Source organism: Petaurus breviceps, unplaced genomic scaffold (assembly GCF_028583685.1).
Source record: "Petaurus breviceps papuanus isolate PSGF00001 unplaced genomic scaffold, PetGlider_PUasm1.0 90842, whole genome shotgun sequence".
Lineage (NCBI taxonomy): Eukaryota > Metazoa > Chordata > Mammalia > Diprotodontia > Petauridae > Petaurus > Petaurus breviceps.
This window is the reverse complement of record NW_027187358.1, coordinates 22,330,734-22,354,568: the sequence shown is the minus strand read 5'-3', so window position 1 is coordinate 22,354,568 and position 23,835 is coordinate 22,330,734. Positions and strand designations below refer to the sequence as shown.

The window sequence follows — 23,835 nt, the reverse complement described above, 5'->3', positions numbered from 1 at the left end:
CTGAGTTTCTTTAAATTTCTGGTCTCTAGTCACTACTAAAGAAGTCATGACACATGACGGTAAGTTCAAGGAATTGGGAGATTTTAGCTTAAAGAAGAGAAAACTTGAAGGAAATATATTTTCTCTCTTCAAGTGTTTGAAGGACTGTCACCTGGGAGAAAGATTCGATTTGTTCTGCTTAGCCCTGAGGAAGTCAATTGGGGACAATTGGTTAATGTCAAAGGGTATGAGATTCTGACTTGGTGTATGAAAAAGTTTCCCAATGATTAACTTTCTGTAGTTTGCCTCAGGAAGTAGAAGTGGGAAAGCATGAGTCATTCACGTGCATTCCAGTCCTTACCAAGCTGTGCTCATGACTGTACTAATTTCTCTACCAAGTCCAAGTACCTTCCCCTGCCCCACATACCTCCTCAGCTTCCTTTTGTGTGGTGTCTTCCCCCATTCTATTATAATCTCCTTGAGATCTGAAGTACTCTCTAGCCATACTCCTAAAATTATATGGGTTTATTTTTCAATAGCCAGAGAACACAGTTAGCTTAGAACAAAGGCATTTACTGGCAATGCATAAAAAACATTGATATTAGAGCCCTCCCCCACCATAACCTAAAGTACATTCTCCAGCAAACATAAATCATCAATGGAAAGCGTGAGTAAATCCAGAGAGATTTCATGAGAACTCCCCCTACCAGATACATGGAAATACATGTGAAGCATCAACTTAGACCTCCATCAGGGGAGGGCCTCTTATGTCTTCTGACATTTGATGTTCCCCCAGGTACGTGTGTGTACATATATGCATATTCCAAGGAACCCTGTGGATATGTATGTGTATGTACATACACATATATCATATATATACTTATTCAGTTCAATTGTTTTTCAGTCATGTCTGATTCTTTGAGACCTCATTTAGGGTTTTCTTGGCAAAGATACTGGAGAGGTTTGCCATTTCCTTCTCCAGTTCATTTTACAGATGAGGAAACCAAGGCAAAACAGGTTAAGTGACTTGCCCAGGGGCACACAGATATTAAGTGTCTGAGGCCAGATTTGAACTCAGAAAGATGAGTCTTCCTGACTCCAAGCCATTTTTTATTTACCATATTCTATTTACTCTATTTACCATACCACCTAGCTACTCTGATGTGTATCTCCACTGGGCTCCCTGGGATTACTCTGTTGAGCTGGGCTTGTGGCTACACTGCTTGACTACAGTCACCATTGCCTCCATCTTGGCTCTGATATTTGGCCATAGTCCCCATTGCCTTCATCTTGGCTCTGATAGTTGGCCTTAGTTCCCTTTGACTCTAGTATTTGACTCAGCTGAAGTCTTTGGCTACAGGCAATGCCATGTTCTTCCTAGAAAAATCAGAACGTTACCCTACAACCAGTGGGAAACCTCCTCATTTCCATTCCCTTATAGCCACAAGGCCCTCAACACTCCAATCTGGCATGAACTATGAGAAATATTTGACAAAATAAACTAAAACACAATAAAATATAGATAACATTAAATTTTAATATTTTTTTTTATTTTGGAGGGGGAGGGTAGGGCAATTGGGGTTAAATGACTTGCCCAAGGTCACATGGCTAGTTTATTTTTATGTCAAGTGTCTGAGGCCAAATCTGAACGCAGGTCCTCCTGACTCCAGGTCTGGTGCTCTACTCACTGTGCCACCTAGCCACCCCTGTAACATTACATTTCAAAACTAAGCCAATATACAGCCTATAGGGCTATCCTTATGTATAGATTAGTGTCCCCCTGCCTTTTATATTTTAGTTTGATACAGCTGCCTTTGAGGTCTCAGAAGCATTCCTATTCCAAGTACCAGGTTCTCTCTTTCAAAGAAACAAACATAACAAACAAAACCTCTTCAGGGTTCTTTTCTCCTCCAGGCTATCTATATCAAGGACCAAGTCCATTGTTTCTGCCAGTCCTCAGCCCAAATCCAAGTCCCCAGTCTCTGTCAACCCTAAATTGTTTCTTAACTATTCCACATGCCAAAGAAGCAAAGTCTAAAAATCCTACAAATGGCAAATAGGTTGCTCAGTATCTCTACCCTTAAATCATGTGCCCTTATAGATGGTGGGGACCATATTCCTGCCAATATGTTTCAACAAATCGCTGACTTGGACTTGCAACACACCAGAGTCCATTGTAGTATACACTTTTCCTGATAAGAATCTGCCCCTTCACAAATCCAAAGTGTGTGAACTAATTAATGCCCTTTGTATTGAATATTCATCTAAAAGTTCTAGCCCCCAAATAACAAATCTACCCCAAATCTCACCATCAAATGAAGCCTGGAGTAATACTTCCCTTTCCCTGTGATTTAATACTTCCATTTCCCTGTGATTCACCCAGACTGAACTTTCTTTTCCCCAAAAGCTAATAATAGTGAACAAGAAGCCAGTGAGGCAAAGGTTTCCCTCCTATGAATTGCTCATCAGGGAACACCCTGTACAATCCAACATTTAGATCTGGAGGGGAAAAAATAGACTTCCTATATGTATCCCTGTGGATTTTTCCAAACACCACTCAGTCCTGAATCAATACCCTTGCAAGCAACTGATTTTTTTTCCAGTTTCTTTTTGGGAGGAAGGGAATGTAAGTCACTTGAGACTCAGGCAATGCAATCATGGGATAAACAGTTTACAGCCAGCAAATTATATCCTGCAAATTAACTTTCTGCTTCCAAGAGGAGAGTCAGTAAACTTCCCACTTGGACTGTGTTTATACCCTCTCTTCCTGAACTGCTCCAACCACAACTTCCAGTGGGACCAATCAGCCACATGCCATCCACTGCTTCCCAGGCAGTGAACTGGGCACTTTTGTTGCTCTGAAAAGTGATCATTTTAATAATTGTACTTAGGAATTTGCAACGTGCTTCCCTCACAGCAACTCTGTGAGTTAGGGAGTATATCTTTGTATAGTTATTTTTAATGGGTTATTATGTTCTGGGTTTTGTTACTTAATTCTCCCTTGCAGAAAGAACACTGGACTGGGAAACAAAAGAAACCTTAGTGTGAACCATTTTGAACCCCCAGACCTAAGAAAGGCCTAAAATCTGGACTGGTCAATCAGGAGAAAGACATTTTGGACCACTCTAAGTTTACCTACCATAATGCCTTGCATATGATGGTATAACAACATGCTTTGCTTTGCTCTCTGAGTGAACCCAAAATGTCCCTTCCTATGTCAGCAACTACAAGGCCAGATGAAGCCGATCAGGAGCATTCTTCTGTTTCTGAAGGGCAGGATTCTTCTGTCTAGGAAAGGATTCCTTGAACCAGACATTATCTTAAACAATGGAACTATTTCTCATCTTGATATTTTATGGACACGTTATGAGATATATGTGTGTATATACATGTAGTCATGTTAATGATAAAAGAAATACAGACATCCTAGATCTATAATTTCAATTGACACCTTGTCATTCTCTTATCTTATTGTATTTACAATCTACCAATTAACAAATTCCTTTCTTATATTATGCTTAACACATATGGAGACTAAAATTTTGGTTGTTGCAGGCATCCTGAGAGGGAATTACTCTGAAGAAATAAGGTCCCCTTTGTCTATCCATCCTTGGGCTCATTTTTCAGAAGGAACTCCTATGCATTTCTCCATATTCATGTTTTGCCAGCTTTAAGAGAAATAAACATGCACCTGCAGCCTAATTTTGTTTGTCTTTCTTAGAATGAACTCAGTAATGGTTGACACTATTCACACTTATTGTGTGACAATGGGCAAGTCACATAAGTTCTCTGAGATTCAGTTTCCCTATCAGTAAAATGGGGCTAATAATACTGGTAGTCCCTCAGGTAGGGTCATTGTATGGAGAACATGAGATAATGCACGTAAAGTACTATACACATATCAGCTATTATTGCTGGAACAATTTTGACAGGGGTAAAAGGTCATGAGATTGACTACTATTGTTGTATATGATTTTTTTTTTCTGATGACACTTTACAGACAAAAGAAAATTGAGGCCTAGAAAGGTTCAGTAACTTTCACAGGTTCACCCAGCTAGTAAAATTCAACCAGAAAGAGAACTCAGGTTTCTTGACTCCCAATAAAAATACTTTTCCTACTATACCATATTCACTTCCTGTAATGAAACTGATCTAAGAACTTGGTGTTGAAGGTATGGATAAGAAAAACAGATAAACCAGTACATGCCTGAATGGGGAAAGTAATTTTGATGGGTTGGCTCTCTACTTGTATCCCAGCAAGTTCTCAGAAATGTCACCCGCAGAAAAGACATTAATATGTAGAGACCCAAAAGGTCATTAGCTCAAATTAAAACAGCTTATTGATGGACCAGAGCTAGTGGATTCAAACAAAAAGTGATAAGGAAGAAGGTTTAGGAAACTTTTGCCACCAAATCCCCAGTGTCTTAGCCTGAATAAACCTAATGAAAACTCTCCCAACTATTGTCTACATTTGTCAATGGAAATGTTTGGTCTTATGGAATCCACTGTGGTCACTTAAGTACTTAATTTCTGTATATAAACTGCCTTATGTAGAAATGCAAACATCATCTTCATCCTGGGCTGGCTTCATCAGATACACTGTGTCAGCTACTTTGCCAATGAGCACAAATCCCTCATTGTATTAAAATTCTGAATCTTTCATGAATATGCAATTTAGCTCATTGTCTGCATTGCTTCTAACAAATGCACTGTCCTCATAACACCACCTCCCCATCCCAAGAATTCACATCAAATCTAAAGAGAGGCAATGATCTTAAATACTGACAATAATTCAGTAGAGAAGCTAGCTGGGAAATAAAAGAGACCTAAGAAACTCAAATCAACTTCTCTGGTAATTCACCAAGCTTTACAAACATTTCAAACAACAAGCTTTACAAACCGATCAAAGAGTGTCATAGAATGAGAGTAGGGGCAGGCCAGTTAAGGAAGGGAAAAAGCAGCAAAGTGACTGTCATGAAAAGCCCAAATGAGACAAACTATGGATTAATGGGAATACACTCCAAGTCACTTTAAGTCAGTCCTTTTTTGAATCCTGTCCCCTCTTCTTGACCCCATTTTGGGGTTTCCTTGGAAAAGATACAGGAGAGGTTTGCCATTTCCTTCTCCAGCACATTTTGCAGATGAGGAATGGAGGCAAACAGGGTTAAGTGACTTGCCCAGGGTCACATACCTAGTAAGTGTCTGGCTAGATTTGAACTCATGAAGATCAGTCTTTCTGATTCCAAGGCCAGGGCTCCATCCATGTTCCACCTAGCTGCCTCCTTAAGTCATTTACCCTAGTTGTGGATTTTTACAAAACATTAGACACAATCAGTACCTTGGTGCCACAACAAGCAGAGTATCACAGATTTCAAATTTTAAAAGGACTTCAAATGTTATCTAGTCCAACTTTTCAGCTTTTGAAGATGAGGAAACTGAGGCCCAGAAATATTAAGTAATTTCCTCAAGAATGCATAGGTAGCAAGTAGGAGGTGGAATTCAAAGCCAGGTGCCCTAACCCCAACCCAGCATTCTTCCCTTATACCACACTGCAAAGCAGAGCAGTTTTCTTTAAACCATTAATATTTTGGATCCTTGTCATCCCCAAATCCAATCATGAAATGTTGGATCAAAATATGAGTATAGAAGAGGATAAACTTCAGGGGAAGATTTCCAAACTTTTGCTTGGGGTATGGTACTGAAAATATCCTTGACAAAAGAATAAACTAGATTCCAATGATCTTTGGATTCCATTTTTTTTCTTGATGCCTCTAAAGTTACAAATAAGAAATACAATGGTATGATAGAAATGTAACCTAACCCGTTTCTCCATGTATGCTGGGCTAGTTTTTCTTTTAAAAATAATGAATGACACATTCCTTGAGAATTGGTTGGCTCAAGGGACTAAGGGTTTAAACTGTTGATGTCAATTTCTCACTACCTGAATTCAAAGCAATCAAGCTTTGATGAAGTACTCTCAGATGCATGGCTGGCCAATCACAAAGGGAGCTTTGCCCAACTGAATCACCTTCAGGAGTTCTCAATGCTTGTCTTTACTTAACAACCTTCTCCTGTTATAGTTAATTAAACCTCCTTTTCTTAATTGTTGAATGCTTCATTTTGCTCCAATATTGGACCTAAATTATAAGGGCATTGGCCCAAGTCATCATTAGGCCAAAAAAACTGATAAGTATAATTCAAGGATCTTCCAGTGTTTATTTGGGACAGCAGATAATGGGTTTGGTGAATAGGGACTGGGTCAGCCTCTCCAAAACACAGCTATACATTTCTGTTTGCTTCAACTGACACTGAACTTTAAAGTCTTCTTTAATGTTTCATTAAGTTGGTTACATCATTAATATCATTACTAGATATTCCCTTCAAAGATGCTGATTTTGAGCTGTTCACACTTTCTCAACCAATGGAATGCTTGCCTATTGCGTAAACACATTTAACAGTTTTTGCAAATCTTAAAATGATATAAAATGTTAGTTGGTGGTGGTGGTGGTGGTGGTGTTATCTATGCCCCTCCCCCAAACACTAGTCATAGAGGATCTATGGAACATGCTGAAAGTCTTCCCCTATTTCTCTTAATATTCAGTAGGTAACAGTGTAAGTTTTAACTACATGACCAGAACACCTCATTTTAAAATCTTAAATCTTCTGCATATCTTTTATACCATTTCTTGCACACAAGTCATCTTTGATCATGCTGAAGCCTTCTTATGCCTTTCATGAGTCTATTAATTTCATTTCAGGCCACCTGCAATTGTGACTCCACACCAATCATGGTATCCTTTGATTTGTGGCCATACAGTATCCCCACAATACAGGAAACATCTTGAGATGGATGAAAACACTATTCAATGTCCCCCAAACTACTCATCTGCTGTGCCTGCCCATACAAATACACCGAAAGACAAACTCAGTGGACTGCCCTTCCAATTGCATCTCATAGTCTGGAAAGCAGGATACTTTTACACATTTGACTCTTCTTTTACAGATCATTAGGTCTTCTCTTTTCAGTAGTAGTGGGTCTCACAGAAAGGAATCTATAGCTTGATACAATCACCATCTACCACCAGCATCTGGAGAACCTCACTAACAAGAAAATTCCTCTTCCATTTGGTCTGTGTGGGAGATCCTCTAAGTCAATGGTAAATACCTTTGTTAAGTATTCACCCCATGTTTTACACCTCAATTGACAATGACAATCAGAAAGTCATTAAACAAATTTATTTCTGTGGTCATATCTATTAAGCAATCTTTGTATAATTCTAATATACAAGGAAGGTAAGTTGTTGGAAAAAAACTCTTAAGACTGAATTTTGCTGTAAGTCAAACATTTAAAAAAAACAATCAACAAACCATAAATGCAGTTGGATGTATTTTCTATACCTGTAGGGCAGCAATAAAAAAAAAAAACTAAAGTTAAAAAACTGCTAAGAGAAAAACACTTCAGTGAATCAAACTAATAGCTAAATTAGGTTAACTTGACTACATTGGGCCAACAGAAGGGTCAGCCTGTTCCAGGGTTATTTTTTCTGCCTTTATTGTTTGAACAGAATTAGTTTTATTGATTTTCACTTAGTGATATTTTTCTGCCTCCTGGGCAATAAACGGTCCTGCCCTGAAAACCTTGTAACATCTTCATTACTGATAAAGAAGCACACTTGTCAGAAGATGAATTTTTCTAAATGATGATTCCGTCACTGTAAAACTTTCCACTAAAGGAAACCATTAAATCAGCATAACCTTTGCTTTAAAAAAAATAACTAAGGAAGAGGATTAAATGGGATGTAAATCTATATTCATAAAAATTGAACACACTGATCACAGAAAAACCTCCCAGTTCAGGGACCCATGAGCGGGAAGATTAGAAGATGTCCAATAAAAATCAGAAGACTGAGAAATTGAAATTGTAACAGAGGGGGAAGGAGAGCCACGAAGTAGGTCAATCTAAGCAGAAGCAGGACAAAGGAAATATTGGACACATTTTCTTATTACTATTCTATTTTTTTTATTCCCAGAATTTAGCCTGGCACACAGATGGCGTTTAATAAATGCCAGTTGACTGATTAATAAGTACAAAGCAAATCCAACAAACGATGTTCTCTGTTTCCCAAGATCACCAACCCATTGAAAGTATATCACCAGATCCTGTTTCCTTGTTATCCTCATTTGTATTTGTTTTACTGTGCTCTTTATCTCAGGCTTCACTCTGATTAGCCTTTAATTTGTTATAATAAATCTCTATTATCCCTCACATTACTCTGAGAGTGTGTCTGCTTGATTAGCCCAAACAATAATGTCCAATGAAACTGCTTTGATACAGTAAATGCTCCTCTCTCACTTTCATTTACGAGCTTCAATTCAGCATTCTGTAGGTTCTACCTGTACAATTACCAGTTTGAAAAATTTGGGCATCAGGAAAGAGAGGAGATGTATACATATGTGTGTATATGTACATATATATACACATGTATATATCAGTGTAGATACACATGTATACATATATATACTTATACATACATACACCAATGTATTATATATATATATATACACACACATATGCACACACATAAAAAATACTCCTCCCTTGGGAAGGAGCACCCAATATGCTTTTCCACACAGGGTTACAGATGGGGAACCTGGGACCTCAAGACCACATATGGCCCACTAGGTCCTCAAGTGCAGTCCTTTGAACACAAACTTCACAGAACAAATTTTATAACTGTTAGTCAACTTCTCCAAAATTTTGCCTTGTGGGTAGGGGAAGAAACATCCAACATGCTTTTCCACACAGGAAAGACCAAGAGGGTAAAGAATGCCAATATGCATTTGGATGGACTCCTGACAGAACTGTACAACAATATGTATATCTGAAACATACAACACAGTTTATATCTTTCTACCTACACACACACACACACACACACACACACTTCTCCATTTTATGTATTATTTTCCCCAATTAGAATATAAGTTCCTCGAAGGAAGGATATGTCTTTCTGTTGCATGTATTTCTATTTCCAGCACTTTGCACAGTGCCTGGCACAAAGTAAGTACCCAATAAATGCTTCTTGACTTGACTTGACTTGGCCTATGAGCCAAACCCAGGGCTGAAAATAAAAAAGGAGGAGAATTGGATTGCTTTTGGGAAACAGCAAGGCTCTTTTACTGACCCCAAGTTTCCATGAAAGCAAAGATCCATCTTCTCAAAGTGTTGCTATGTGGCAGCGAACCATGGAACACTACTGTTTTTTCTTTTTTTTTTTTTTTGCTTTTTGGAGGGGGAAGGTAGGGCAATTGGGATTAAGTGACTTGCCCAAGGTCACACAGCTAGTTTTTGTGTTGTGTCTGAGGCTGAATTGGAACTCAGGTCCTCCTGACTCCACGGCCAGCGCTCTATTCACTCCATCTAGGCACCCCAACACTACTGCCTTTAAAGGACCAAAGATGAGTATTACATAGAAGACAATGCAAAGGTGGGCATGAGAAACATGCAAAACATAACTAATGAGGAATTCCAAACAATACAATACCATTGAGGAAGTGTGTGATAGGAGAAAAGTCCAGATGGTCACAGAGCAAGAGAGAGTCATCAAAGACAGACAATCAGAATTCTCTACTACCACCTTGGCAATATTTGGAGTAAGCCAGTAAATACATCAAGAAAACCAGAGGAGTAAATGAGTAATAGTTATTTCTCCAAAATGCAACTTTACTATACGAAACATTTGTTAAGAGAATACTATATAAATATATATATACTATTATCAATATTGTTTTACATGTAATTGGGAAATATAGAGATCCACCATGCCCTACTGGAAAAGTTGAAACGGGTATGGGAGAAAATATGGGAGAGAGCAGATCAGAGGTGGGGATATCCTGTGGGACTGCTGTTTTGGGGGGATGGGTGGGGGAAAAACGGGGAGAAAATTTGTAACTCAAAATCTGGCAGAAACGAACAATGTAAATCGGAAGTTAATAAAGCATTAAAAAAAAAAAAAAGAGAATATCAATTCAAATATAGGCAACACTGAAATGTACCCCTGAAATGAGGTTATCCTTTCATTAAAAAAATGGGCATATACTAAAAAATTAAATGTTTTAATACAAAAATTTTTTATATTTATTTCTATTTAAATAAAGGTACTTTATTCATTTTTATCAACACTACTTTCCTCTATCTTCCCATTTTCTTTTTTGTTCAACATATGCTAAGAGCACATTTATGAGAAACATTCATATAGTATACAAATCAGATTTCAGAGGAAAAATGAAGCCTATATTCTAATCAATACAGTATATGTCAAAGGTCACATGTAGAAGTAAATAGGCTATCCCATCTTCCAAACAGCATTTTAGACTGGTCAACATGCACAAAAAAAAACATAGATTCATAGACTTTTTTTTTTTTTTAAAGCAATTGGGGTTAAGTAACTTGCTCAAGGTTACACGGCCAGGTGTTACTGGGTGGGTGCTAAGTGTCTGAGCCTGGGATTCGATCTCCAGGTGTTCTCAACACTGGAGCCGGTGCTCTTACTCACTGTGCTACCTGGCCGCCCCGATTCATAGACTTTTGAGGCTGAAAGTAATTTCAGAAATCATTTTAACCAACCCTCTCATTTTATGAGTAATCTTACCTAACTCTTTTTTTTTTTAGTAAGGAAACTGAGACCCAGGAAGGTGAAGTGACTTACTCAAAGTCATGCATCTAGTTAGTAATAGATCTAGGACTAGATACTATGCGTCATTTTTAAGACACTATTTTAAGGGGAAATTTTTATGATGAATTTAATAGAGCAACCTCATTAATTTTATCTCCATACAATGTTAAGAAGTTTATTATTTTAAATGACAACATAACCCATTTCTGAGGGGTTTTTTACATTGATAAAATTTTAGTTGAAGGGATGGTAGTCTTTTTTATTTAAGTTCACTGTTCTTAAACTATAATCAAAACTTTCCTTTGAATTTTTCCTGGTCCCAAAACCTAAATCATGTGAATCAAGGAATTCACTCACTGGCAAAAAGATCAAAATATGCATGTGACTTATAGGAATGTCTTGTCATTCAGTCCACACACTCAAAATTTTAAGGTATGCCTTTTCATACAATCATAAATTACTGAGTATATTTTTGAGAGATATAAAGAGAGACAGAGATAAAAGATAAAGACACAGAAACAGAGAGAGAGAGAAACAGAAAGAGACATACAGAGCAGCAAGTAAAAAAGAAAGACCATGGCATACATGATTGTGTAGATATTTTTAACACTGACTAATTAGAACACTTCAGATGTCAATCAATAAACAGGCACCAAACTAAGTACTAGGAATACAAAGAAAAATTAAAATTAGTTCCTGTCCTCAAAAATCTCCTTTTTTAATGGGGGAGACAGAATAAAATAATCAGAATATACAGGATAAATGCAAGTCAGATGAAATGTATCGGGTGATGTCAATAGGGAAGGGTAATAGGACGAATCGTTCCACTATCTGGTAGACACATAACTAAAAATTTTGAAAAAATTTCAGATTCCTACCACAGGACAAAGCCAAGAAAATTAAAGGCAAAAAAAAAATTGTCCACACTCAAAGTTTTAGTCAATAGACAATAGGTAAAAAAACATTTATAAAGTACCCACTGTGTACCAAACATTGTGCTCAGCATTGGAGTTTTTAAGCTTTTTAAGGGAATTTAAGGTCATAGAGATTGAAAAAGAATCTACACATAATGAGTTGTGAAATAGAGATTATGAAACTATGCCCTTTCCAAAATATCTGCTATTATACCAAAGCAAATCAAGCTGCAAACTCAGCTATTAGAAAGCTGAATTCTGAGTGGTTTCTCATGGTTGTCACCATGCTGCAATGCTATTCATAAGACACCACCTGGATAATGTTTATTCCTAGCTCACTAATTGATCATAATAGCAAATGTTCTATCTTCCAAAGTGTCCTCCTATGAAAAATAAGGAATTAAATTCATCCGAGCTCTCCACTGACTCTGCAGCCAAGGTAGTGCCCATTGGCTCTTGAAGTAATGAACAATCTCGTGCTACCAACCAAAAGCACACAGGTGTACAACACACCTCCACCATATGCATCCAGCCTTTGGAATTCTCCAAACCACTATACCACAGAAATAGGTACCTGCATATTGCCTTTCTTTGAAAAGAAAGAGTCAACATTCCTTTTTTTTTTTTTTCATTTTTTCAGCTAGGTGATTCTCTTCTTTTACTTGTCAGGCCCAAATATTTCAGCACCTGCAGATATGATTAATGATATATGGCCATTCTTTTCGCTTTGTAAGAGGTATACATCAGCAAGTACTTACCTAAGGAAATCAAAGAGACCCTGAAGAAATGAGCCCTGCAAATCCTAATAGCCCAGAATGTTTACACAAAACAAAGCAAATCAAAATGCTTGTGGGAAAGTCTATAAATATAAGCAAATAGTAGTTAATGTTGAGAAACTCTTAAATCAGACATTCCAACCTTTTAAACACCACCATGATTGTAATGAAAGCACTCTTTACTTCTGCCTATAGTAGCATAAATCAGTGTAACAGGCTTAATTAGTAAAGCTTCCAGTAAGCTGAGTTATTAAAAAATACAACTCCTTGGTAGCAGTTGGTAGAGCCATCTGCCTGGTCCCCTGGTTGCTAGTCTCTACCCCTTCTGCTTCTTGGAGCACACAAACAGACTGCTCAAACTCCACTTGATTTCAGTTTAGAGGATTACATGGGTGTGTGGAATATGAAGACTGGACATAGCAGGATCAACCTTGTCATAAGAACATCTAAATGGAATACTGGGGGCCTTGGTGCAGGAAATGTTGCTCATAGTTCAATATTCTGGAGTCAAATAGAACAAGGTTCCCAAATGACAGTTCTTCAAATATTGGAAGATACCTATCTTGCCCCTACTTTATCTTCTCTTCTCCTGACTAAGCAACCCCTATTCCTTCAACCAATGATAACATGGCATTATTTCCAGACCTTTAATCATCCTCACTTAATCCTGACTCTATTCATTGTGTTACCTAGTTGCCCCCTGGATCTTACCTATCCTTTTACTGAACCCTTTGAAATATGAGTTCCCTAATCCTAAACTTCAAGTTAAACTACATATAGTTTACCTCTCCTTGGCTATCATGAATTCCTTGATGGAGTGGCCACTTGCCACCAAGGCACCGGTCATTTCTGCCTTCACCAACTAGTCCATCCTTGTTGGACAGAATCAGGGTCACTCTGTTGCCTTCTTAACATTTTGAAGGATGAAATTATCATTAAGGCAAGTCACAAATTTATCAACGGCTCTTTTTTTGGCAGAGAACAAGCGCTAGCAGATACCCAGATAATTGAAATCCCCCATTGCCACAATGACATTCTTCTTTGATAGGTTTGTGACAGAACCTTCATCTGATAGCTTGCCAAGTTGATTGCCATGCTGCTATCTACTGAAAAAATCAAAATTAATATTACCTCAAATTCCTACTAAATTAATTTATACTGTATTGATTCTATAATGTAACTGATTTTATGTTTTATTAATTTTATAATTGAGTCTTGTTGTGTTTGTCCTTCATTTTCAAAGAGGACCATGACATCAGGAAAATGATATGACTTGCAGTTGACTTTGATTTGAGTGAGGGAGGGCTGTGCAAGGTCACCAGCCTCACTTTCTCCTCCAGAGCTATCTGGGTCCAGTGACCTGATATTCATCAGGACAATGGCCAAGGATGTAATTGGAGACCCAGGCCTTTTAGGTTAAGGCCTTTTCAGGTTCTCACTTTGAGTAAAGTAATGCCCATTCAGTGAATAGGCCTCTTTAAGAAATGAGTCAAGGGATGGCCCCTTAAATTACAAAAAAGATCAAACTGGGAGAGGAAGACCTTAGGGGTTGCCAGCCCAAAGAGATACAGTTACCACTGACATTCACTCTGAGCCTGAAAGGGCCAAAATATAGGTAGGGACATGAGCTTCAGAGTGAAATGTGGGAGGAAGGAAGGAAGGAAGGAAGGAAGGAAGGAAGGAAGGAAGGAAGGAAGGAAGGAAGGAAGGAAGGAAGGAAGGAAGGAAGGAAGGAAGGAAGGAAGGAAGGAAGGAAGGAAGGAAGGAAGGAAGGAAGGAATCTAGGCAGTAAGCCACAGTTAACTGGGGAGCTTCTGGCCATCAAAATTTACCTTCCTTTGGAGAGGAGAGGGAGAGGTTGAGCTGAGTTACCCAACTACTCACAGGTTGTGTTTCTCCTTCATTTTCTTTTCTTTTTTTCCCGGTTTTTTTTTTTTTTTGAGGGCAGGGCAATTGGGGTTAAGTGAATTGCCCAAGGTCACAGCTAGTATTATGTGTCTGAGGCCAGATTTGAACTCAGGTCCTCCTGACACCAGGGCTGGTGCTCTATTCACTGCACCACCTAGCCACCCCTTGTCCTTTATTTTCAAAAAGGACCATGACATCAGGAAAATGATGACATGACTTGCAGTTAATTTTATAGTTGAGTCTGCATCTGCCTAAAGTTACCTTTCTAAATCCTTGAGTTGAGCTCAAGAATTTAGCTTTCTCTCTGAGTTAAAGTTATAATTAAAAGTAAATTTGTTATCTCTCACACAGATAGTCCCTGGGATACTTTCAGAACATGTTTGTTACCTTTAAGCCTCACAAATTAACTCGGTACCATCCCCAAAAGATATATTGTCTGTCCTTGCCTATCCTTGTGTACTTGGGTGAGTTTTTATCTCATCCAAGAAGATAGTAAGCCTGGTAGTTTGGATCCCCTAGCAAAGATTACAAGATGAAGACAGGTCCTATGAAACAATTAACATTCCTCAATTGTCTGAGGGGGTGGTTACTAACCCAATATGCTAGCCCTCCTTCCTTGTAACTAATCAAATTGTCTACTCCACCTACTCAACCCTGTACTTCCTAAAAATGTATGAAAGTTGGTGAGCCCTACCTTGGGATTTTTGGTTATTGAGAAGCCATAGACCTAATTGCTTGGTTGCCACTAGCCCAATAAATTGACCATGCTCAGACCATTATCTCTCGTTTTATCTTAATTTTCAAATGTACCACCATGCTTCCTCCTCTGTAGTTTGCCATAGATTATTAACAGGGAGAAGAGAAGACATCTTTCAATATGTTTAGTGTCAACATCTCCTCCTGATTTACTCCTAATTTCATGGAAATGAAAACTGTCTCCTCCTTACAAAGAGACTGGAGACCCCAGGAACCAGTAGTCCTGGATTCTTGTCTTGATTATCTCTAACTAGCTGCATGACTTTGGGCAGTTCATGTAAGCTATATATGTCTCTCTTCATCATTTTAATTTGGACTAGATGATTTCCAAGTTCCTTCCATATCTACAAAATTCAGCAATTTTATCATCTCCAGGCTGTTTATCTATGGTATCTTAACTTTTTTCTAATTTTTATTGAAAGACACTGAGGATTTTCAATTAACTTCACCATAACCAAAATAAAATCTTCTATATGCATTTAATGCTGTTTTTTACCTCTCTAGAAGGTACTTATCATGTATCGTCCTGTATTGGAATAGCCCAGGCATATGACAAATTCCCTACCAGACAACATTCCATGACTTTCTTTAATCTGCAAAATGAGATGATTGAGCCCAGCAATGTTTAAGGCCACTTTTACTTTGAAATCCTATCATCTTTATTTTGTATCCTCCCCCCCTCAGCATCTAGCATAATGTACTAAAAATAATATGCCTTTGATAAATGTAAAATAAACTTTGAGTATACAGGCATACTTTGGAGATATTGCAAGTTTGGTTCCAGACCACAGGAATAAAGTGAATATCACAATAAATCAAGTCACACAAGTTTTTTGGTTTCCTGGTGCATATAAAAGTTATATTTACACTATACTGTAGTCTATTAAGGGTGCAATAGCATTCTGTCTAAAAATAAAAAGATGTGCATACCTTAATTTAAAAAAATACTTTATCACTAATAAATGTTAACCATCACCTGAGCCTTTAGTGAGTCAATCTTTTTGCTGGTAGAAGGTGCTGCCTCAATGTTAATGGCTGCTGGCTGATCAGGGTGGTAGTTGATGAAATTCGGGATGGCTGTGGTAATTTCTCAAAATAAGACAATGAGGTTTCTTACATCGATTGACTCTTCATTTCATTTGAACATTTAGAGGCTACTGTAGGGTTATTATTTGGCCTATTTTCAATTGTGTTGTTTCTCAGGGAATAGGGAGGCCCAAGGAGAGGGAAGAGATGGGGAAATGACCAATCAGTGGAGCAGTCAGAACACACACATTTATCAATTAAGTTCACCATCTTACATGGGCATGGTTCATGATGCACCAAAACAAATACAAAAGTAACATCAAAGATGATCACAGATCACCATAACAGACATAATAACAATGAAAACATTTGAAATATTGAAAGAATTACCAAAATGTGACACAGAGAGAGGAGGTGAGCCACAAACTTTCAATTTGGAAAAAAAAATGCACTATCTACAAAACACAATAAAGCAAAGCACAATAAAATGAGGTATACTTGTAGGGGATCTATATTACATCCCCAAAATGTGATATTGCTAAAGTACAGGTCCAACCATGTGATGCCCCTGCCAAATAAACTCTATAAATTCCTGCCACTGTGACTGTGATGCAGGAGATGGAGCCCTGGGCCAAAGGTCAGTAAGACCCAAGGTCAAATTCAGCCTCAGACATTCACTAGTTGTATGAGCCTAGGCAACCCACTTAACCTAAATCTTCTTTAGCTTCCTCACCTGTAAACTAGGGATGATAAAAGTACATAAGTTTCACAGATAACACACAGGAGGCACTGGAGCTTGGGACTCCAGTTTTTAACAGGTTCAGGTTCACTCTTTTTTTGGGGGGGGGCTTTTTAAAGGGGGAAAGCAGGACATTTGGGGTTAAGTGACTTGCCCAAGGTTACATGGTAAGTAAGTGTGTCCAGTGTCTGAGGCCAGATTCAAACTCAAGTCCTCCTGACTCCAGGACTGGTGCTCTATTCACTGAGCCACCTAGCTGCCCCAAACAGGCTCACTCTTGATCTGGTCAGACAGGCAGACAGCTTTGGAGGCATTAATAATCAGCTTCATTCTAATCTAGTCTTCTCAAATGGTTGCTGAGAGATCCAGCTCCTACAGCATTTCCTAATCACCCTTCTCCCAAGGGCTGGTGAGAAGGGGAGGCAACTACTCCTACATCTCAATCGAGGCAGGCACAGTTTATACACTCCCCTAAATCTTCTCAAGCCTCAATGGGGGCTGGTTGGGGCACACACAGATTGCCCTAATGAGTTCTCCATGGTTTTCCTCATTCACTGACCAGTGCCCACCTGCTTCATAGGGCAACGGACAAAGAAGGCATCTTCTAACATTAAGTTTACAGGTTAACTTTAGCAATATTGCCATTCTGCGCAAGCATAGTAAATATTACATTATATCATCCCTTATCTCATGGCGCAGCCTCAGTAAGACTGTCTGTCACTACGATTCTGGAAACTACTATCTAGAATCCTCGGGGCTATTCTGGGAGTTATTTTCAAACACCTAGAAACTAGACATTGCTACGGCCATGGATCCTGAGAAACTAATTCTTAAGAAGATAACAAAATCCTTCTTATATACAACATATCTCCCAGAGTTGTTGTGAAGATAAAATAATATTTTTAAAGCACTTTATAATCCTTAATGCACTATGTGAATGCTGGCTGCTGCTGCTACTAACAGCAACAACATGCTTCCAATTCAGAACCCTTCATACCTGGGCTCCAAGGGACCTTTCTAGTCTTCTATCACACTCTGCCATCCTCAGTGTACTCTGCCTTGTTGCTGTTCCTCACATGTCACAGCCTGTCTCTCATTTCTGTGCTCTCTCTCTCCCAGGCTTAGTGTTCTCCTTTCCTATTGTTACCTCTTGGGTTCTCTCCCTTCCTTCAAAGCTCAGCTCACCTGCCACCTCTCAGCATGAGGTCTTTTATGCTAATGTCTCATACACATATATACAATGTCTCATGAAATTACCTTGCATTTACTTCTTATATAATTTGCATATACTTTTATGTGGATACAATGTTTGTCCTAATTGAATATAAGTTCCTTGAGGTCAGGGACTGCTTTGCTTTTTGCTTTCACATCCCCAGTGTGTAACAAAAGGTGCTTAATAAATTCTCATTATCTGAACCAGCAGTGGGGAACCTGGGGCTCAAGGTCACATGTGGCTCCCTAGGTCCTCAAGCACAGCCCTTCGACTAAATCCAAACTTCACAAAACAAATATCCTTAATAAAAGGATTTGTTCTGTAAAACTTGGACTCAGTTAAAAGGTCCCACCCAAGGATCTAGAAGACCACATGTGGCCTTGAGGTCACAGGTTTCCCACCCCTGATTTGAACTGACTGATCAAGAAATACACATCTTTTAAATTCAAAATCTACTCACAATTCAGGTAGAGTATTTCTGAACTATCCCCTAATCCTAACTTAAAACACACACGGTATTAATATCAGCAAGGATTTGTTCTCTTTAAACAACATTTATCAGTTGTACCCTCACTGCTTATCTCCTCTGGGTCTTTACTTTCTATTAGGGACTTTTTATCATAAGCACTTTAACTTATCACAGAAAAAGAAATACTTTTACTTACCATGAGAGTAAGATTTTTCTGGCGTTAAAAATATGTAAACTTATAAAAAGCCAAGTAGAATATGTCTTTATACTTTGAGCAACTGAGTCATTTTGACTATTATAAAAATGTCCAAATTAACTACAAAGGACCTATGAAGGAAACTGCTATCTGTATCCAGAAAAAGAGCTGATAAATAGAGGTATATATAGAATTATTTTACCTGTATATACATATATATGAATATATGTACACACATACATATTTGCATTTAATGGTAGCTAACTTTAAGGGGGTGGAGAAAAAAGGGGGAAAAATAAAGTTACATAATAACTTTATCATATATTTAAAAAGGATACATAATAGATTTGCAGTTTCATGTGCAATCGTCTTTTTTTCTATTCTAGTAAGTTATAGAAATGGATGTTTTATTCCTTAAGTTCAGAATAAAATAAATAATTTTTAATGTCTTTATACTCCTTCCCTTGCTTATTATACCCTAAGTAGAGTCACAGTGCCTTGTAAGCAGTGGGTCTTTGATAAACGTTTGTTGAATGAATGAATGTTTACCGCTACTCTTGGCTCTATTCTGCAATGACAGGAGAAAAATTTTCTGTTACGAAACTAGAAGGAACACCGAAATGAGGAAAACCAACTCATCCACCTAAGACTTTTTTCAGTTCATCATTAAGGTAAAATTCCAAAAGATAAATAAGTTGTGTTTAGGCCAAAGGTGAGAATCCATGACTAGTAAAGCCTAATGAGGAAGCATGCCCCTGAAGTGACTTAATAGGTCAGGCTATATCAGAATAACTGGAAAATCTTCTCTCTTCTTGGATAAAAGAAAATTTATTCTAACTGTCCTAATGTAGAATTTTAAAATGTGGGAATTTTATTTTCTGCATATGGCTGAAAGATTAAATTTGCTGAGACCAAAAATCATTTGGGGTCTTTAAATTCATTTTATCTGGTATATTTATAAAAAATGCATAAAAACTCCTCCCATCCACAAAGGCACAGCCTAGCCTTTCATTTCCCTTGGGAACAGCAGCAAACCATGGTATCAGCCCTGGAGGAGATTCAGAAAGAACTGGAAGAAGTGAAGGAAGGAGTTGCTGGAAAGGCTACTAGGAAAAGAAGTCATAACACAGCAGAAAATTTCAAATTAGGGACAGAAACCAGGCACAAGATCCATTAGAAGTGTCAGGAAAAGGGGAAAAAACTGTTGACAATGAGAAATCAGCCAGTTTCTCAGAGTTGTTGGCCATTTCAGTTGGGCTCCTGGTAAAAATCAAGTTATGATGGGATCAATCAGCTAGACTGATGAAGATCTATTTCACCTTCACTGGGATCAGCCAGTCCCCACTGAGAATGTGCAGGTAAGGTCATCTGAGTTTCTCATAAAGCATATAAATGGGCAGAACTACTCCATGACCACCAATGACTTCTTGAAGCTCATCTCCTTGGAAGGTGGTTTGAGAAAAACAAAGATGGATGCAGTAAATGTATTATGCAAAAAGAAGCTGCAACTGAAGCAGGAGCTTGTCTAACTCAGGTGTAAAAAGATGCTAAGAGAAGGAAAAATCCTCCCTTGACAATGACACAAGCAATCAAGTGATATTTATTAAGTTCCTCCTATGTTCTAGGAACTGTGCTAGGCATAGGAGAAACAAAGAAAGGTTTAAAAAAAAAAGTCCCTACTTTCAAGGAGCTCACAGTGAAATGGGGAGACAGCAAGCAAACAGCTATGTATAAACATGATACATTGAAGGTATTCTCAGAGGGAAAGAACTAAGGACTGAGAAAGGAAGGAAAATCACCTACTATGCATCAGGTACTGTCCTATCACGTACTGTCCTATGCACCTTACAAATATGTCATTCGATCCTCAGAACAACCCTCGGGAATCGCTGCTCTTATGATCCCCATTTTACAATTAAAGAAAACTTAGCAGACAGGGGCTAAGTGACTTGCTCAGGATCATATAGCCAGTAAGTGTCTGAGGCTAAATTCAAGCTCAGGTGGTCCTGCCCCCAGGCTCTCCCACCTGGCTGCCTCCTCCTAAGAAAGGCTGGTGAGTGTTCTGATGAGCAAATGATGATAATCATGAGTACAACTGGAGTGGAGTCAAAGGAAGACCAGCCACCTCGGGAGAGACTGAAATCTGAGCCAAAAGGTCCTTTTAGCCATCAATGTGGAAATGTTGCTTCCAGTAAGGGGCTGTTGCTGGACTGCACTGATGTATCTGATGAGAATGTTGTATACACTCCCTTCTCTTCCAAGCAAAGACCCTGAATTTGTTCTTCTATTTTATGCTGAAAGATTTATTTAAAATTAAAAACAAAAACAAAAAATACATGCAGATTCAACAAATGGAAAATGAATTTTGACATAAAAACTGGACTTAATTTTGTTCTAAGATACCTTAGCTCCCCTCCATCAACCCCCCCACCTCCCCACCCTCCTACCTCCCAAAAAACTAAAGACGCAAAAGCACTGTAGTTCCAAGAAAAAAATACAATGCCAAGAATGTATACCTTATTTTATTTCTTTAGGGGGGAAGGCAAGGCAATTGGGCTTAAGTGACTTACCCAAGTCACACAGCTAGTAAGTGTGTAAAATGTCTGAGGCCAAATTTGAACTCAGGTCTTCCTGACTCCAGGGCCAGTGCTCTATTCACTGCACCACCTGGCTGCCCCTGTATATCTTATTTTTAAACATTTCATTTAAGAAGCAACAAGTTTTTGTGTAAAAGCAAGTACTGGATTTGGAGTCAGAGACCCAGGGTTCAAATACTGGCTCTTTTTCATTTGCTGTATGATCTTGAGCAAGACACTTTTCCCCTCTGAGGCTCAGTTTCCAAAGCAATAAAATGAGAGGATTGGACTAGACATTCCCTAAGATTCTTTCCATATTTAATTTTATGATCCTATAATCCTAAAATCTAGACTTTGTTTCAACCAATGACAGAACTTATATGTATGTATTTATGTTTATATTTATTATATCATACTATATTATAATTATATCTAACATATTTATTTATGCTATTATATTTAAATATATAAATTTATTGTGTCTCTCCCATGGTACCAAGTAGTCTCAATAAATATTTGTTGCCTTATGATTAAAATTTATCATTTTCTGTGTGTCTGTATTCAGTCTCTCCTAGTAAGGACAAGCTATTGCCTCTGCAAGTACTGTATTATAAGCTGTACATTCTTCCTCTGCTATTATCCCTTCCCTACCTTTTCCATTATTCTTTGCTGGGTAAGTATCAAATGTACCGGAAAGAGCAGGCTGTTATTTCTGCCAGAAGCACTTGAACGGCACTCTAAAGAGAAGACAATTTATGTCTTTAAAAAAAAGTAGCAACTTGACCAAAGCCCTTTTTAAAATTATACTGGAGTTTTCATGTCCTCTGCTTATTTCAAGTGTCATATAGTCTATTCATTACACTGAAAATCAGATCTACAAAATGCTTAAAATCAGCCTATTTTAAAATATACAAATATGAGAGTGAAGGTCTTGATTCCAAATGATTAGAATTCCAATACAGAAGATCAAGACTTCTCAGTGGAATCATTTACCCCCACCCACAATTTACATAATTAACACTATTCTCTATTTCTTAATATTTTTATCAGATGAAATTACCTCTTTGATTGAGTTACAGAATTGAAGGTAAAAAATTGGTGTGAATTCCTAGACACCTCTATTGACTCAGTTGAATCAATTTAATCAAAGGTATAAAATAAGTAAGGGAAACTTATTAATCAGCTTGGAAGGAATTAAATGGTTATAGCCATTTGATGGAATAAAATGGCATATAGCAAGCTCCTTGAGAGCAGAGACTGCAGGGAGAAGAGGATTTCCACCTAACCAGGGGCTATAAATTACCCCTTTGCCACATGTATTCTCTAAGTTTGAGCTCACTTGGATTTACTAATCAGAGAGTATGACCCCCAACTTTTAGAGTGGTGTTACTGTATGTCAATCCTTGTTATGCCTTCTCAGTAAATATCCCTTTGTAAAATCTAAATGCTGTACATTAGCTAATTGATATTGGGTAGATATTAATTGACTAAATGATATTAGGAAATGCACTATAAGGGTGCTTGTAAGTGATAGCATTAGCCACCTCCAGCCCTTCAGTATTACTCCCTAGAACCCTGTGAGAAGCAATGGTAGCCACTAGGTGGGGAGCCAGTTAGTGTAAAGTTGGGATAGTGAGTACAGAGCCTGAGCTACACAAGGATATCTGAAATTAAGTTAGAAACAATAAATTTGGAAATGTTAGCTCAACATCTAATACAAACTGTCCCTCCCAAGTAACATTCAAAACAATTCGACACATATCAATTTCATCATTGTCTTTGTATACTCAGTGCCCAGCACAGTGTCTGACATATTAACATGTACTTGTTGACTGATTGAAAAAAATGAGATAATATGAGTAAAGCACTTTGCAAACCTATATAGCAATAAAATCCTAGCTATCATCATCATCATCTACCATGTGGAGAGCCCTAAACTAAGCAGAATCACAGTTTTAAAAAATTTCCTGGGCCCTGATCTTAGAATATTCCTTATGAAAATAATCCCAAAAATCAATTTCTCTATAAATTACAAAGTATAATAAAAGTCAATGTTTTCGTGTCCTAACATGTTTCCTGGAAATTCTTGAGTTCTTGAGAACAGCTCTGTCCTAGTCTTTGGGGAAGCTAACACCTACCTGACTGCTTTGTGATTCAGTCTCTTTTTCTCTGAAATATGCTTTATAAAAAAAAGTTAGTTATGGGTACCCAGATTTACATGATATTGTGAAGGACTGCTGTAGAGACAATCAAGGAAATGATACATGCTGCATGATTTCTGAATAGGAAAGAGCAAGCAGCTGAGTACTGTATACACAAACCACTGTGGATGCCCACATTCTGGAACCTCCTGTAATTACTGACTGTTAAGAGGACAGACCTACCATATAAAGGCCACCTGGTAGATAAGGAAGTTTGTACAGAACACTAAAAGGGCACATTGCATTGGGCCAGGATTCTTGAGAGTATACAATGAAACAGAGGAAGGGAGGGAAAAAAGGAAGAAGGAAGGGGAGGGGGAGGGGGGTACAGCTACAAGGGAGGGAGGGAGGGAGGGAAGAGGGGAAGAAGGAAGGAAAGAAAGGCTGCTGACGGCGGGTTATAAGA

General features: G+C 38.1%; 1 protein-coding gene and 1 pseudogene across 5 annotated transcripts in view; one reads left to right on the top strand and one right to left on the bottom strand.

Annotated features, from left to right (window-relative positions):
- CCDC85A (coiled-coil domain containing 85A) overlaps positions 1-23,835 on the bottom strand; it is a 250,771-nt gene that overhangs the window by 204,253 nt on the left and 22,683 nt on the right. The window lies entirely within an intron of this gene.
- LOC138148868 (calcyclin-binding protein pseudogene) lies at positions 19,689-20,181 on the top strand (annotated as a pseudogene).